Here is a 6,515-nt window from a genome sequence, read left to right on the forward strand (position 1 = left end):
TGGTCTAGTTTGTCCCTCTGTATTTGCTGGTTCCTTCCCGCCTTGTGCTCACTGTTGTCTCGGCCAGTTAATCGATTCTTGGATACTGTAAAACACTGTTATTGTATTTACCTGAAATGAAATAATTATACAGCACTTATACATGTAGATTATTTGTTACTGAGGACATAAATATTTGAACAGTTTGTTTACTCGTGCACTGAATTAGATGAAGGAAAAAAATATGTATATCTATTATTCTCATTCAAATGCTCCGCTGCTGAACCCCTCTGGGTTATCTCGCTTGTCTTTTTATACAATATTTTCTGGGCAGTTTGATAACTGCTGGTAGTTATTCTATTACAGTTTATTTTGCAGTTATTGTAGGCATGATTTTCTTGACTATCAATTTGTTCACTTTGTCTGCCTTCCTACCATAGGGGTACGTTGCTTACATCACCTATTGACACTAATCTACTCTTAACGTATCTAACTAAGACCTGTTACAATTTTCTTAATAAAATGAACAGAAGTTTAAAATAACAGAAATTAATACTGCAGCTGACCATGAAAGAAATAAAACAAAAAACATAGGAACTTGACATGCTTGTTGTCCGTTCACTGAACTATTTATCATTCCCAATCTTCTTCAGAAACTGTGTTTGCCCTCTCTCGGTCTTCACCCTGTTGACCAGATGCTCCTGCATCAGGCTACTGGGGTAAAAGAGAGATCTCATGGCTCTGTTCCATGAGTTCCTCCACCGAGTAGCCAGCCTTCCGAATCTGTGTCTCGTCGAGCCAGGAGCTGTCCTCCATTGGATGGTCCTTCCACTTGACGAGGTAACGCAGATACTCCTTCCTGCGCGTCTTCTTGGCTACCTGTGTGCTGAGGATTCCTTCGATTTCATGGGTCCGGACCGAAGGCATCTGTTTCTTCCAAAGACTGCTCTCGAACTGGGTGTCCCGTTGTGGCTGTACCATTCTATCATCTTCTGCCTGGGCATGATATGGGAACAGGTCTGCCACGTTGAATATGGGTGATATACCTATATCAGGTGGCAACTGAATTTCATATGCATTCGCTGAAATTTTCCGCAGAATTTTGCATGGGCCGATTTTCTTGAATTTCAGCTTGTTATACGTACCCTTAGGAAACCGTTCCCGGCACAGATGCGCAAGGACTTCGTCTCCAATCTCAAAATGTACCTCTCGCCGCTTTATGTCTGCATGCTGTTTGTATTTCTGCGTGCTGTCCTGTAATCTTAATTTAACCTTTTCATGCAGTTCGTTCATTGCTTCGGCAAAATCTTCTCCGTCTGCACTTCTCCTTTCTAGCTGTCCCAAATCTCATAATTCATGTACTCCTCGGGGATGCATACCATACAAGATCTGAAATGGGCTAAGACCGGTGCTCCGATTGGGCGAATCGTTATAAGCGAATTCTGCCTGGGCAAGAGCTCGATCCCATAATCGCGAGTTTTCTCCTGTCAAACTTCGTAACAAATTGCCCAAACTCCTGTTCACCACCTCTGTTTGTCCATCAGTCTGCGGGTGATACGCAGAACTGAAATTTAATTGTGTGCTCAATTTTTTCCACAGGGTGCGCCAAAAATTCCCTGTGAACTTCACATCCCTGTCTGAAACTATAGTTCTAGGTAAGCCATGTAATCGAACTACTTCTGTAAAAAAAAGATGTGCCACGTTTGTGGCGTCGCTAGTCTTCCGGCAAGGAATGAAATGAGCCATTTTTGAGAACCTATCCACCACCACCATCACTGAATCATATCCCCGCTGCGTTCTAGGCAATCCTAGGACAAAGTCAATGCTGACCGAATCCCACGGCCTGCTTGGAACAGGTAGGGGTGTGTACAGCCCAATGTTCTGGCTGTGTCCTTTCGCCAGTTGGCAGATTTTACACCTGGTTACATATCTCTGTACGTCCCGGCTCATTTTTGGCCAATAATAAAAATGCCCGAGCTGCTCCAATGTTTTATCGATGCCAAAATGTCCCGCTAATCCGCCACTGTGTTTCTCTCTTACTAAGTTTTCCCTCATCGAACAGTCTGGAACACATAGTTGTCCTCCTCGAAACAATAATCCTTCCTGTAGACTGAAATCTAGCCATGGGCTTGTGTTCCTTAATACGGGATTCTGGCATGCTTCAAAAGCTTCTTTGAAATCCGCGTCCATCTGGTACAAATCCTTCAAGTACTCAAATCCCATCACCTGTATGCCACTTTCTTGTAAGAGCAGGGCTCTTCTGCTTAAAGCATCCGCCACTTTGTTGGCTTGCCCACTTATGTGCTTCAACACAAAAGTAAAACTCTGCAATTACTCCACCCACTTGGCATGTTTATGGTTCAATTTGTGCTACTGTGTTATATATTGTAACGCTGAATTATCAGAGAACAAGACGAACTCATTGCCTAGTAAGTAGTGCCTCCAGTGCTTCAAAGCTTGAACCACTGCATAGAATTTTTTGTCATATGACGAATACTTCTGCCGACTCTCATTTAGTTTCTCACTAAAAAACGCCACTGGTCTATCTTCTTGACTGAGCACAACGCCAATAGCTGTCCCGCTTGCATCACAACGAACCTGAAAAGGTTTGCTGAAATCGGGCAGTCTCAAGATCGGCCTCTCCGTTATTTTCCGCTTCAGAAGTTGGAAACTGTTTTCTGCCGCCTTAGTCCAACAAAAAGGTTGGCTGGCCTTTTTGATGGTCTCTAGCATTGGTGCACAGATTTCACTAAAATTCTTAATGAACTTTCGATAAAAACTTGCTAAACCGTGAAAGCTACGTACCTCAAATAAATTCTTAGGTGACGGCCAACTTAGGATCGCTGCAATCTTTTCTGGGTCCATCTTTAACTCGTTCTCTGCAACTACAAATCCCAGATAAATTAACTCCTTCTGCAAGAAAGTGCATTTCTTCAAATTTATCAGCAGTTTGTTCTGCTGCAGCTTCTCGAATACCCTTCGAATATGCTGAAGGTGCTCTCTTTTCGTCCTGCTGAAAATTAAAATATCATCCAGATAGACTATCACGAATTTTCCAATAAATTCCTTTAACATTTTGTTCATTAGTCTCATAAAAGTACTCGGAGCGTTACTCAACCCAAATGGCATGACCAGCCATTCGTACAGTCCTTCGTTGGTCTTGAAGGCTGTCTTCCATTCGTCTCCCTCTCTGATTCTGATCTGATGGTACCCACTCTTCAGATCTATTTTGGTAAAGTAAGCTGCCCCACTAAGACAGTCCATCATGTCATCCATTCTAGGCAAGGGAAACCTGTATCGAATGGTAATTTTGTTTATAGCTCGCGAATCTGTGCACATTCGCCATTCTCCACCTTTCTTGGGTGCAAGGACTGTAGGTACTGCACAGGGGCTCAGACTTTCTCTGATCAGTCCCTTATCCAACAACTCCTGCACTTGTCTGCGTACTTCTTCATTGTCTTTTGGACTCATCCTGTACGCTGCCTTGTTCGGTAAGCTTGCTCCTGGTATAAAATCAATGTGATGGCTGATGCTCCTTTTGGGAGGCAATTTATCAGGTAGCTCATCAGTCACAATGTCTTGAAATTCCTCTAACAGCTCTTGTACTTCCTTGGGCAACTCTGATTTTTCTAAGTTCAGCAATACTGGCTTCATCCTCATCACAACTGCAAAATTAATTTCATTTTCTTCAACCTGCTTTATAAACTGTTTTCCTCCAATTAACAGCGCTTTTGTTCCGCTTGATTCTGCTGAATCTTCCTCTTTGATGGGTACAAGTGTGTGTTTGACCCCATCCTTCGTAAACTTATAACAATTAGTTTTTCCATCGTGTGTCACCTTCCTATCATACTGCCATGGTCTTCCGAGCAGTATATGGCACACGTCCATTGGCATAATATCGCAGACCACTGTGTCGTGGTACTTGCCAATGTGAAACTCCACTTCGCATTGTTCATCAACCAACAGCTGGTGGCCTTTCTGTAGCCACGACACCTTGTAAGGTGTGGGGTGTTTCAGCCGCTTCAACCCCAATTTTTCCACCATTTCAGTGGCAACCAAGTTATCTGTACTCCCGCTGTTTATTATCACTTTGCAGCACTTTCCATGCGATTTACAGACTGTCCGGAACAGTGCTTTCCGCTGCGTTGGTTCAGCCACTTCCTTGGTTGGCTTTATCAGCACTTTATTCAAAATCAAAGCTTCTCCTGTTTCTGCCATGTCTTCCACCTCCCGGGGTTGTGCTTCAGCTTCTTCAGGCTGTGCCATCAGCGTTCCCCTCTGACCGGCCTGTTCAACTTCTGGACACTCAAAGGATCTGTGCCCCCATTTATGGCACCTGTAGCACTGGACACCAGTCCCTCTTCCGCGGCCATTCCCTCGTCCTCTCTGATATGACCGACCTCCTCTGGTGCTATCTCCTTTTTCTGTTGTCCCTGAAGTTTTTGAACTGCTGCCTTCTTCGCTGTTCGCAGCATTCCTTCCTCTGTCGTAGGACTGTCCCCGTCCTCTGCCATTTCCTCTCCCTCTTCTGCTGTTCTGTTTTCTGTTAATCTTTTCCTCAGCCTTTACAGCGCTCTGAAAGGCTTCTTCAATATTCCGGGGAGAAAGAATACTGATTTCATCTAATATCTCCATCCTCAATCCATTTACGTACCTTGCTGTCTTTTCTGGGTTATCATCGGTATAACCAGCACGTAAATTTACTCGGTAAAACTCTTCCGTGTACTCTTTGACAGTCATTCCCTTCTGTCTTAAATTCTGCACCCGCCGATATAGTTCCACCTGGTAGTCTTTTGGCAGAAATCGGCCCTTCAATTTCGCTACCATCCTTGACCATTGTCGTATCGGCGTCTTATTCATTCGTTTTCTATCCGCTTGGACACTGTCCCACCACAAGAGTGCGTGTCCCTTTAACTTAGTGGCAGCGAACTTAACTCTTTTATCCTCTCTAACTTCTTCGTTTTAAAAATATTTATCCAGTTCGCTTATCCAGTCCAATAGGACATCTGCGGACAGACTACCATCGTAATTAGAAATTTCTGTTTTGGGTTTGCTGCTGGCCAATAAAACTGAACGCAGCAGTCTCAATTCCGGAGCTTCCTCATCAGACCCGTCTGCAGCAGTTACCACTTCCTCCTCACTGGTATCCCCAAGTTCTGGGTCTCTTCGTCTACCCGCTTCCACTGCTTCCAAACGAGCTGTAAGAACTCTAATCTGTTCCCTCAATCCTTCATCTGCTCCCCTACGTGCACCTCTTCCACGTCCTCGTCTTGGTGCTTCCATCCTCTTCTATTTCAAAAAAAACTGCTCTGATACCACTTGATGGGGCCAGCCCACGTGGTCCCACGCTATCCCAACTTACGTGGACCTACACTAAGAATCTGGCTCGGATATATGGTGATTGCAAATTGATTTTGGTTTTAATTGACAATCAATCCACGGTACTTGGTATTGTTTCTCCTTATGACACCTGCCCTCCTCGAATTTGACAAACCCTAATTCACTTTTTACTGCCGGTTCGCGCCTCTCCCGTCATTCTTACCTTTGTTACTTGGTCTCGGTGGTCTCGGACTGGTTTTGGCTCCGCCTCTGGTTATCTCTGTCTGTGGTGAAACCCTGTTGAGTTTCCGCCGGTCTTATGGTGAAATAATGCTGCTTAGCTCTGTCTGGTCATTACTGTGAGAGTCTGTATATTCGGCTTCAAGTTTTTGTTGGTAAGTTACTGTGACTCCACCGTGCATTCAATTCGTTTTTATGACTGTGAGAACATTTCTGGGTTTGCTCTTGTGAATACTGTCGGTTCTGGTCTTCTTAGCAAATTTGTGGTGAATGCCTGTAATGAATGATGTCTGGTCCGCTCAGTTGACAGATGCACAGGTCGATGGTCTCTCAGCTTGGTTCTTCTCCGGCGCTCGGCTCTGTAAACAAGGTATGACTCCGTTTCATGCTATTTTCCTTTTTCCTCTGTTTGTGCTGGAACTAACGTTCCGCAGCCCCTCTGTGGACAGGGTCAATGCTTCGGTTCTGTAGGCCTTTGGTTCCAGCTCACTGTAAGGTATGGTGACTTCACCTCAACCATACGCAGGTTTTCTTATACTTACAGTATCATAGTTTCATTCTTATGTGCAAGGGTTTTGTCTGGTTATAAACCCTGACCCTCCACCTTATATTTCGCTTGCAGGTGTGGCCGGTTCCCGTGTCTTCGCAAGGGCTCTTATCGATTCCACCCGGGTAGCTCTGCTCTCGTTTCACTTTCTTGCAATGGCTCTTGGTCTTTGTCGTGTTTGCTATCGCTTGTTGTGTGACCTGTTAGTTGGTCTGTCGAGTCTGGGCTTGTTGGGTTTTCTCAAACCCTCAGCCGTAACGTAGGAGGGTTTTATTTGTGGGTCGTTTGCAACTTGTTCGGTGAACCCTCGATGTACAGCATATGTAATTCTTTTGTTATGTAGAAATACAATGTAATATTCAGCGATATATAAACTTGGCTACAGTTGGTTCTGGTGGCTTACCCGGTTGCTGTTATGGTCTAGTTTGTC

General features: G+C 44.5%; 1 long non-coding RNA gene across 1 annotated transcript; it reads left to right on the plus strand.

Annotated features, from left to right (window-relative positions):
• The first annotated feature begins 5,482 nt into the window (after positions 1 to 5,482).
• Positions 5,483 to 6,040, plus strand: LOC149191519 (uncharacterized). Its single transcript, XR_016254830.1, has 3 exons — positions 5,483 to 5,693; positions 5,842 to 5,908; positions 5,988 to 6,040. It is a non-coding gene; the product is annotated as an uncharacterized LOC149191519 (long non-coding RNA).
• The last annotated feature ends 475 nt before the right edge of the window (positions 6,041 to 6,515 follow it).

This window comes from Pinus tabuliformis, chromosome 2_2, assembly GCF_031772625.1.
Source record: "Pinus tabuliformis cultivar Carrire ecotype Pingquan chromosome 2_2, CPIR1, whole genome shotgun sequence".
NCBI lineage: Eukaryota > Viridiplantae > Streptophyta > Pinopsida > Pinales > Pinaceae > Pinus > Pinus tabuliformis.